Source organism: Terrapene carolina, unplaced genomic scaffold (genome assembly GCF_002925995.2).
Source record: "Terrapene carolina triunguis isolate 2854851 unplaced genomic scaffold, T_m_triunguis-2.0 Scaffold198, whole genome shotgun sequence".
Lineage (NCBI taxonomy): Eukaryota > Metazoa > Chordata > Testudines > Emydidae > Terrapene > Terrapene triunguis.
The window spans coordinates 3,562,763-3,573,330 of NW_020664549.1; positions in this window are offsets into that span (position 1 = coordinate 3,562,763).

The following is a 10,568-nucleotide window of genomic DNA, read 5'->3' on the forward strand; positions in this document are numbered from 1 at the left end:
TTATGGATTTAATCCCCAGTTTGGAGGGGGAAGTGCTTCATTGCTCAATGGGGGGGATCAGGCGGGTTTATTCCCAGAGTGATGGGGGGGGAGCTGAAAGGGTTCATCTCCATGTGGGGTTCACATGCCCCCAGGCAGGGGCTAAAGTGGCTTTCATGCCCACAGTAGCAAGTGGGGACAAGGAGGCTGGGGGGTCACCCCCTACATTGTGAGGTTGGGGGGAAGCTGCTGATGGAGGCCAAGGGAGAGTTTACTGCCCTTTGGGGGCTGGGGTGAGGTTCAGCCCCGGAGTGGTACATGTGACTGGAGGAGGGGCTCAGGGAGCTGGAGGAAGAGCTCAAGGAGTGAGGACAGGTGTGGTTGAGAGAGCTGAGATGGGCTGAAAACTAGAAGGTGCAGGTGCTAGAGGTGAGGGGGACCTGGGCACAGATGTTCTAAGGGAGGCTGGGGCAAGTGTTGAAGGGGAAAGGTAGGTCTGGGAGCAAGGGATGATGAGTGGAGGCTGGATCAAGGGAAAGGCTAGAATGGTGGTTGAGCAGTGGTTGGGGCCCTCGGTGATTGGACAGGCAATATAGAGAGGAATAGTGGGTTGCTGGGTAGGGAGTTGGAACAAGAACTAACTGTGAAGAGGCCAGGTCCCTCCCAGAATTGGGCCATAATGGTGTAACAACTTTTCCTTAAATCCTTCTTCCCTTACTGACACCAGTAGAACCATTGACGTCTGTGTGACTTCCGAGTTTAAGGAGAACAGGAGTTAAGTTGTGTAGATACTTCTGTTTGAACATAGTGGCTGTGAGGGTGATGCTTTGTAAATAACAAATTCATATAGCTTTATAACAACATTTAAAGTTCATTTTAAATGTATGACACACAAGCTCCCCCTCTCTCTAACGAGAGCAATGGCAGAGAGTGTGTTGGGTGCTTCTTTATAAATAAAATGATTAACTCCAATTTTATCCAAAGCCCCACTATACTCCTACTAAGGGAAATAATTCAATAGTGTTAGGGGGATGGACTAGATGACCTACTAGAGACCTGCAGCCCTAGCTCCCATGAGTAATCCTTACTCACATGTCCCATTGAAGTCACTGTGCTTGAGTAAATGTTGCAGGATGGAACACAAAATCTTTTCTTCTTCCAGCTACCACGATTTTATCCTCTATCTTCTAGAAAAGAGGGAACAAAAAATCTCTTTTGTTCACTTCGTTTGAAGTTTCCATCTGTTTTGTTTTATTTGGGAGGAGCGAGCATTAGTGATGGTAGGGGGGAAGAAGTTGAGGTTGGAGGAATGAGTGTTTACTGACAGGTTTTTAACAAAGAGAAATACATACTATTTGATTTAGCCTCTTTGATACAAACAATATTATCCAAAAGCATTGCAGAGAGAGAGAAATAGAAATTAATAGCAGAGGGGCAGAAATATAGGCATCTCCTTTTAGTTCTTTTGATTGTTACTGTCAGTCTTGAGAAGCCAGACCCACATTTAAATTGAATTTAAAACATAATTGCAACCTGGAGAACTGGCAGCAGCTTGAGTGCTCCTCCCACAAACATGTACTCTTTCCCCCCTGTCAATAAAGAAAAGTAAACTCAAATTATGCTTAGTTTCTGGAGTACTTTTTAAAAGACTCAGAGAATACATAATTATTGGGAATGCAAGAAGCTTAGTGTTCTTCTTATAAGTGAATTTGAAGTTACAAGTCCAATTTCTTAAAGTTTGTGATATGCAAAGGAAGGGTTTTTTTAGATTATTTCTGGTCCCCCTCTCTTTCATCTGATTTAGAAAATCCCGGATTTATTGTTTTGTTCACAAGGGATAGATCTGAAAACATTTATGTTGTCTGCCTTGTAGGAATAAACACATTGTCTGCTAAAATCTGTGTCTCTCTAAATACATGTATCAGTGTATTTATGTATATATTTGCATACACAAACATGAGTAGCTCTTTGAAAAGCTGCTCATTTTGAGAAATAGATATTTGCTATATAGTGTTCTATAATGCATTGGAAATGCAAACATGCTAATTTGTGTTCCTGAAAGAAATAATTCCTAATCTTAAGAAATGTTTGTTTATGAAAGAATTCAGAGTTCTCATTAAGGAGTGTCAGCTTGGTTTGGATTATATAGATGAACGTAAAAAAAAAAAGCTGTGTTTTGTTTTAATAATCGGTTAGAGCTGGATTCCGCAAACCCTGAAGTGGGTTTGCAAGATCTGTCCTTTTTGCATAGTGCTGCTTCACGGAATATAGATTAAGTTGCTTTCTGGGCCCTGAAGAGCTTGAAGTGAAGAGGTTTGATGTGCACTACTTTTTCCTTACTTAGACAAAACTCTAACTGACTTCAAAGGAAGTTTTTCTTAAGGAAATACAGATCAGACCCATAGAAAGACTAGGCAAAAACTGGGGACCACACATTAGGTTAAGGATGGTAAGGAGGGATGATTGGAATGGACAATAAGCTTACAAGGATTCCTGGAAGAAACAAGTTTAAAGTGATATTTGGATGGGAAAAGAAGGCTCTTGGTGGATGAAATCTGAGACGCTGCTTCAAGAGAAGGGAACAGCATGAATAAGACTAGAGGATAGGGGTAGGAAAAAGATGAAAGGGGTAGTGGATACTGGGAGGGGGTGCAGAAGGAATTAGAGCAGATAAGTTGGTGGATGGATGAAATCATGAATATGAAGATCCTTCAGTTTGTGTAAATACAGTCGGCTAAATTCACCTTTGGCATAAGTGGGTATTACTTAACTGAAGTCAATAGAATAAGCAGCCTGTTTAAGCTAGTGGATAATTTGGCCCGGGTGTCTTGTACTTGATCTCTGTTGGTGTATGTCTAAGATAACTAGCTATACTTGGAGCTTGCTGTAACTTATTTGACAATGGCATCTTCAACACATTGCTTTGTTGTTGTTGTTTTTAAATATTTATTATATAATATTTACAGTGCAGTTGATTTTTCTGAGCTAAACTGAAGGAGGATTTGGTATCTAGTAGGTATCCAGGCTCTATTTATCTGGGTCATTTTGCTTCATACTTTTAGTTTCAAAGTTTTGGTGCATACTATAAATTGAAAGCTGAAGAACTGGAATCTGTCGGCTGGTAATGTTCCACGTGCTTTATTACCATTTGTTAGTAGACTTTCTGTTTCTGCTTTCTGAGCCTGCAGATTTCACAAGTATGATTCTGTCCCATATCATGTGGTTGAGTCCAGTTGAACTCTTGACAGGTGGATCCTATGGTGCAGTTAAATGTGAAATATTACTTTTTTAGTTCTCTCAGTTGCGCAGTCATATTCTGAGCATCTTTGTTTGAAAGGACTCGTATAACTGTAGCAACACAATAAAAGTGGAAATGGCACACGTGTATCAAACCCTTATTTTCATTCACTTACATTTCTCAAAATATTTGTTGTATTTAAATTTCTCATACTTGGTTTCACCCTAAAAGGGAGTTTATACATTTTTTTTTCCATAAAAGCCTGTCAGCAGTATTTCAGTTCTGAGTAAACTGTTTGTGCGAATCAGGAGCGAAATATTTCATCAGTTGAAATTTTTTTCAGAATCTGTTTTCGTGCTCAGGTAACAAAGAAATGGCTTTGTTTTAAACCTTGTCCCCTCTGAATGAGAAATGCAAATTTGTGCCTGTTTTAAAAAAATTGTTTTGAAATAAAAAGATGTGAATATTTGAAAATCCTGTGCTGACCACTCACAATGTATAGCTTTTCTCTGACTTAAGCATGCACCAAAGTATGACATTCCAAATGTTCCCAAGGCAGATGCTTGTTTTTGCAATTATTCTCACTAACAATTCTAGCTGATTTCACAAGTGGAAAAGGGGTGGTTTGGAACTGACAGTTTTTCAGATCTGTAGATATTTCTTGGCCTCATACAAGTTTCATTCATTCATTTATAAAGAGTTTTCCCCTTTGACTCAGAGTGAACTCTGCTTGACAATAGCTCTTTTAAATTTTCAAATAATAATTTATAAAATGTTAAAACTGATAATTTAACAAACTAATTTATTTAGCAGGTGTGCATCTGAGGATTAATTTTTGCAATAATTAAGCCATCTTTCACTGTGATTTCTGGGATGACTCAAATTATAAGTGCTACAGGATGTTGTGGTTGACAAGACATTTGCTGGCTGTTTTTAAGAACTGATAAGGTTTGAATATGCCTCATCTGATCTGGCCTGCAAGGCTTGGCCTGGTTAATACTTGGACTGGGGACCTCAAAGAGAAGTCTTTGAAACGTGTATCTTTTGTGCACCATATTATTAATCATAGCCATAGGACTACTACTGACAGAAAAAGAAGATTCTCATTTAGTTCAATATGTAGCCCTTCTGCTTCTGGATGTGAAGGTCTCTGGTTCAATTTCTTGCTGCAATGGATTCCTCACAAATAAGGATAATCCTTCATTTGATGTTTGCTCACTTGGAATCCTTTCAGTATTCTGTCCTGTCCACATCAGGCTTTGCAACTCTTTTTTTTTTCCTTGCCAGAATTCACTTAATCATTAGCTGTTTTTATTAGTCATGGTTGAAGCAAAACATTTAAGAATATGCTGTGAGAAATAAATCTGCGTTGGCATAAGATGGTATAAAGGATGGATCTCCCATTTCTGATTTACGTCATTCTTAGTGGTTTATGACTTTCCTGAATTACTGCCTTTTGAGTTGAAATTCCTCGTGATTATTCTTGGGGCCCCTAAGTGAAATAGTGTTTTAGAAAGTTTGGAGAAACGCCCTTTTTGAGGACCAGTCATTAAAATAAATGCAAATGTATCTTCTGACAAAATATTTATTGAAATGCATTATAAAAAGGACATTTATACAGATTTTTTTTTAAAGCCACAAAGTATGTTAAAGTGACAGTAAGGATGAGGCTTTAATTGCACAAAAATCAAGAAATTCAGAGATCAAGTTTCCACAGCAACCTTAGCTCTGACCATTTCTATCATCTTGCCATGAAAGACCTTATTGTATGGCATACATGCAACAATGAGCAATATGAATATTCAGCAAGTACAATATAATGAAAAGGAACTACTGTTGCTCCAGTAAAACTCGGTAACTATGTTGAAATGTATTTACCTACATTGTTAATTGCTGTAGGATTTCGGTGCCTCACATTATTTATAAATATAATAAACCATCCTATCTGATACTATTTTAGCCTAGTTGCCAATCTTTATTGGTTGATAAATTTATCCAGTGCACCTTTCAAGAATTCATGAAAATTTAAAATTTTTCTTGCATTTGAATGCACTTTTCTATATAACCTTCAATATGCACGTATAGCATTTAGTATTGCATATATATTTTGTGGATCGTATAATAAAAAGATCCTATTACGGGACCAAATTATGGCCTCCTGTTCTTCCAGGTATGGAAAACCCTTAATGCAGCAGAATCAGTCAATAGAGTGCTGCTGCTTGAGGAGGGAAAGGTAGGATTGTGGGAGCCTGTGCAGAGGATTCATGCCATGCAAGCTGAAGAGCACAGCTCCTTATGCTTCACTGCAGAAAGGAAGATTTAGGGTGCAGTTTCAGGGCTGGAGGATGTGCACCTGTGTGGAACTACTGCTCTCTTTTTAACTTGATGTAGCACACACTGTGGCTATCAGTCTGAATATCAAGTTTTTCTTTGGGGGAAAAACAAGCCCAGACACACACACCCTCTGAGAGATTTTTGTCTGAACTGCCCTATTGTTGACACACAAGGTAATTAACAGTTCACCCTCCTAAACACTTAGCCACTATGAACAGCCTGTTAATTTGATTGTGGTATGCTCCCCCCTTATTTCAGTGAATGGAAGATCTCCCTTATTAGTATAAAAACTTAAAAGATTTATTGTTTTGGAAAGGGATGGGCAGTGATGTTAAAATTTCAACTGATTAAACACAAACGAATACATTTTTTAAAAACAAATCCTAGTATATTTAAAGACTTAAATGTACTGATTGTGTTGTATAAATGTGCACATAGTGTATGTAATAAAAATCCTTAGGTCTTATATAGCACTTTACATCCCTTGATCTGGGAAATACTATCATCGTAATTATACAGATGGAAATTGACGGATAGGGCGGTGACTTGCTTACATCCTAAAGGCACAAACTGGTTCAGTGCTAAACTAGAGATACAACACAGAAATGGAGTAGAAAAGAGTTGTGTATTGGTCTGCTTCCTGTGCGGAAGAAGGCAAGGATACGTGGCATGGGTTTTATCCAGGCTGCAACTTTATTAGTCAAATTACAGCCAAGGTTCCCATTGAGGACAGCACAGTGCAGTCACTTGCATCCCATTGATCCTTTGCCAATTCTTGGGGTGCTCCCACCACAGGGGGAGCCAATCATTGCAATAGGAGGTTCTCTGGGCACCTCTACCTGCCCACTAACATTCCGCATACCCCTGAACCTGCTGGCTTGCCTTGGTATGCTCATCCTCCACGACAGCGACTACAAGACGGGTACCAGGCACATGTTCACCATATGCTCCGTAATAATGGTGATGGCGTTGCTGGCCGTCGTTAGCCTCTTCACTGTGGTCTGGAACAACGCAGAACTCAGGGTGCCTAGTCCACAGGGGCAGAATGAGCTGTCCTCCCTGGAGCTCTGATCACGTGCCTGGCACGACTGGCACCCCCCGCCACCCAGTACAGTCCCCAAAAGCTTAACACTTTGAATCCCATGACTCTGGGCTAGAAGAGAGGACTCTAAGTGAAAGAGACTCTGTGCCAAAGACAGCTGCTCTGAAGACTGGTCTTTGGGTGTTGGGGCTGGTCCTGTATGTTCCAACTTTCACTTAGAAAAACGTATTTTGTCACACAAAACTTGTATAAATCACAAGCAGCCTGGTGTGCCCCCAGCAAGCATCGTTTGTTCCTACCCACATTGGAGTGCCTGCATCCAAAACTTCCTAACCCGGGCTTTCAAACCCTGGGAGCCCCCCGCATCCTCTGTTCTGTAGCTGCCACGTTTGGAGGTGGCGGGGAAAGGCCAGGTGGTGGGAGCACATGTCACAGTTGCTTGGCTCCTAGCTTTTGCTGGGGGGGCGAACAAGGAAAGAGACCTTCGCATGTTGGAGGTATTGACCCCAGTTACTGCATGAGCCAAACTCCAAGCCCCTTTCACTCCATTTTTTTTTTTGAATAAAAAAGAAATAAAACTCTTTCCTTGGGGGTGGGGAGGAACAAAAAAACCCCATTCCTCCCCTTTTCGAGGGTTGAGGTGAGAGGGGGCCTTGACCCCAGCCAGCAGTGCCATAAAGCACATTGGTGGGCTAGTGTCCCAGCCCCTGGTTTGCATTTGGCCCCAGGGGGTTAAAAGTGTTGCCCCTATCCCTTAAAGAGATCCCCTCGGGATGCCCCCTATGTTACCTTTTTGGATCTGGAGCCTAAATCAGTGAGTTCCTACCTGGGCACCTGCCAGAAGCCGGTGCCAGCATCACCTTAGCTGCCTCCACCCCACCCCTCACTTCCAGGCTACCTGGAAGTTTGGCAAACCTAATACCAAGATCATCCAGGAACAAATCGGTACCTATATCAGAGAGGTGTATTCAATCCTCCCCAGTTTGAGCGTGGAGCTGATTCCCAAGAGAAGAATGGTTTATTGTAATTGAACTGCATTTAAAACATGGGCTGTAAAGAGTGTTTTGAAGTAGGAGAGTGAGGAAACCTCACATGTTTATACCGAGACTGTTCTAGGCATAAGTGGTGGTATAGAAAGCACCTTATTGTTGGGAGTGAGTAGAGAAAAATGGACCAAACAGGAGTAACACTTGGATGGAGGGGGCATAGGGAGAGATGAGGGTAGAGATTTAGGCAATGGCATGCCTTAGAGAGAAGAATCTTGTATTTTATGTGGAAGAGAAGAATCTTGAAATAGATGTTGGGAAGCCAGCAAAGAGATTTGAGATGGTAATAGTCATATTTGGAGCATCAGAAAAGAGAAAGGATGTTGGCAGCAAGTTGGATAACTTGGAGAGGAGAAGTGATAGAAGAGAAGTTTCTTTCCTTGCATTCCAACTGCAGAACATAAGAATATATATCCCAATTCTGAAAAGTGAGGCCAGTTATAATACAAAGGGTAGAATATGGATCTGTTTGCAACCCTACTCTGTGACAGTGACTGAATCTTTTTGGCATCCATTTGGCTAACTAGCAGTTTACACTTTTTAATAGTTCTTCTAACATGTCTGTGGCCAGGTCTGCACTACAGACTTACCTCGGTATAACTATGTCGCTCAGAGGTGTGAAAAATCCACACCCCTGAGCGACAGAGGCATACCGACCTAGCCACCAGTGCAGACAGTGCTATGTCAGCGGGAGAGCTTCTCCTGTCAAAATAGCTACCACCGCTTGCGGTGGTGGATTAACTATGCCGATGGGAGAAGCTCTCCCGTCAACATAGGAGCGTTTTCCCTGTGTGGAAACATCTGGTACTCCAGGTATAGTTGCAAGAAAAGCTGCTGAGAGGGGAGGGCAGACACATGTACTCAGGAGTTTGAAAAGTTTAACCAATGTTGTTTTACTAATTCAGAAGCCAGCTGGGGTGAAAAGTGCCATGTTGCCATGTTTCTTCCCCTCTCTTCCACACACAGTGCCATGACTTTGAAGCCATGCTTCTGGGCAATTTAAATAAATAAAACAGTTGTGTATTGTATTTAATTCTAACAATGTCAATCATCTTTCTAGTTAATACATTTTAAAACGTAACTTACAACATCCCTTATCTTTGTTACATCTCTTTACCCTTCTTTGCTTTCCTCCATTTTCTTTTCTGTAACAGATTATTGTGTATCTTTTCTTTTTTCACAAATCTGTCACTCCTTTCCCTCCTTTCTAATCACACCCCATTATTTATGTCACTGTCCCCACATTCTATTCACACTTCTCACTTATATTTTCTCTTTTCTTTCTTCTTCCCAACCACAGAAATTTCTCAGTTCCTCATTTCTTTTTTGTAACTTTTCCCATCATTTTTTCCCACTCAGCCACCCACACTGGTGCTTGGAAATATTACCAGATGTCTCCTAGTCAGAGAGGACTAAACAATGCCAGGCTAAGATATAAGATGAAAGATGAGTGGCCCTGCTCTTTATGCCCAAGTCAGAAAATAACCCTCACTTGCCAGATGGAAGGAAAGGGGAGGGTGCTGAGATTTCTGTTAGGTTGCTGTCTCTGAACCCTGCTCAGAAGCGCTCTCTCTTGGTCTACTAGATGTCTGATAAAATTTGAAACACCTCCCACATCCCTCTCCTTGCTGGTCAGTCTTAGGTCGAAACGATGCAGCATAGGATAGCAGTTGGAGGACTGCCAAGTAACTGCAAAATACAAATGTGTCCACGCAAACCTTACTCATTCTGCAATGAATTTACTCCACTTTCAGAGTGGATTGTCTACTTCATAATAATTGGCCAGTTAATTTGCAAGAAGGGATTGCATTGTGTTGATGCACATCATTTTAATTAGAAAAAAACAAACCCCATAAAAACCTCTGCATGTAGACAAGTCTTTAATCTGTTTCCCTCTGGAACTTCCTGGCTGTTGAGGAGACAGACCTCTCACTACTTCTGTCATTGATCATCTGCCCCAGTGAATATCTCGAGTGCCTGCCTCTGCTGTGGTTCATAGCTTTCACAAGCAGCCACAGAGTGAAATAGACCGGATTCTTGTCAGTTCCATTGTTGCTGTCAGGGTTCAAAATACCAGGGGTGAAAACAGACAAAATTCTGCTGCAGCTTGGTAAAATCAGTATTGTTAGCCCTTCAAAAATGAGATTGGCTTAAAAATCATGATTTAAAAAAAGAAGAAAAGAAAAAAAGAAAGAAAGAGACAGAAACCCCCAACATGTTCTGTTTTTTGTGCCTTTAGGTGAATTTGGATAACATTTTCAAGCTCTTCTCTCCAGTCACGAGGGCTAGAAACTTTTTTAAAAATGGAAGTTGAGCGTTCTCATGTAATCACATGCTTCCAGGAGCTGAGACTTAAAAAAACCAAAACACCACACCAAATATCATGACAGTTGGCAACATTGTGACTTACTTGCCATAAGGAAGTAGAATTTTCAGGCTCTGCCAATATATTCCATGGGTTGTACAGTGGAGAGTTCTGGGCTCCCTGTGATGAAATTAATTCTTTTTGTATTTGAAAACTCATTTTGGAAAGTGCCTTGTGCCAAACACAAGGCACTTTGCAATATGAACTACAGTGCACATCCAGTGTGTTGGCATAATGGGACACAAGTTGTGTCATAGAAACATCGCCAGTGTAGTCAGTGCCATAGAGGGGATTAGGAGGAGGCATGGAAACATTTTGCCAAATGCAAAATTTTAAATTTGTTTTGAAATTATTTGGTGCATGGAGATTGGAACAAAGAGAGTGGGCATGGAGAAGTAGGGGTGGGAGAAAGAGGAGGAGAAGGGCAGGAGAGGGTTTTATTGTTTATGTAGGGAGATCCAGGACTTTCTGATGTCCTTTGGGTCATGTTATTCTTGTGGGAGTTAGCACATCCAAGAATTATCTAATTTACCACAGTGGTATGTAGAAAATTCCCAGGTCTGG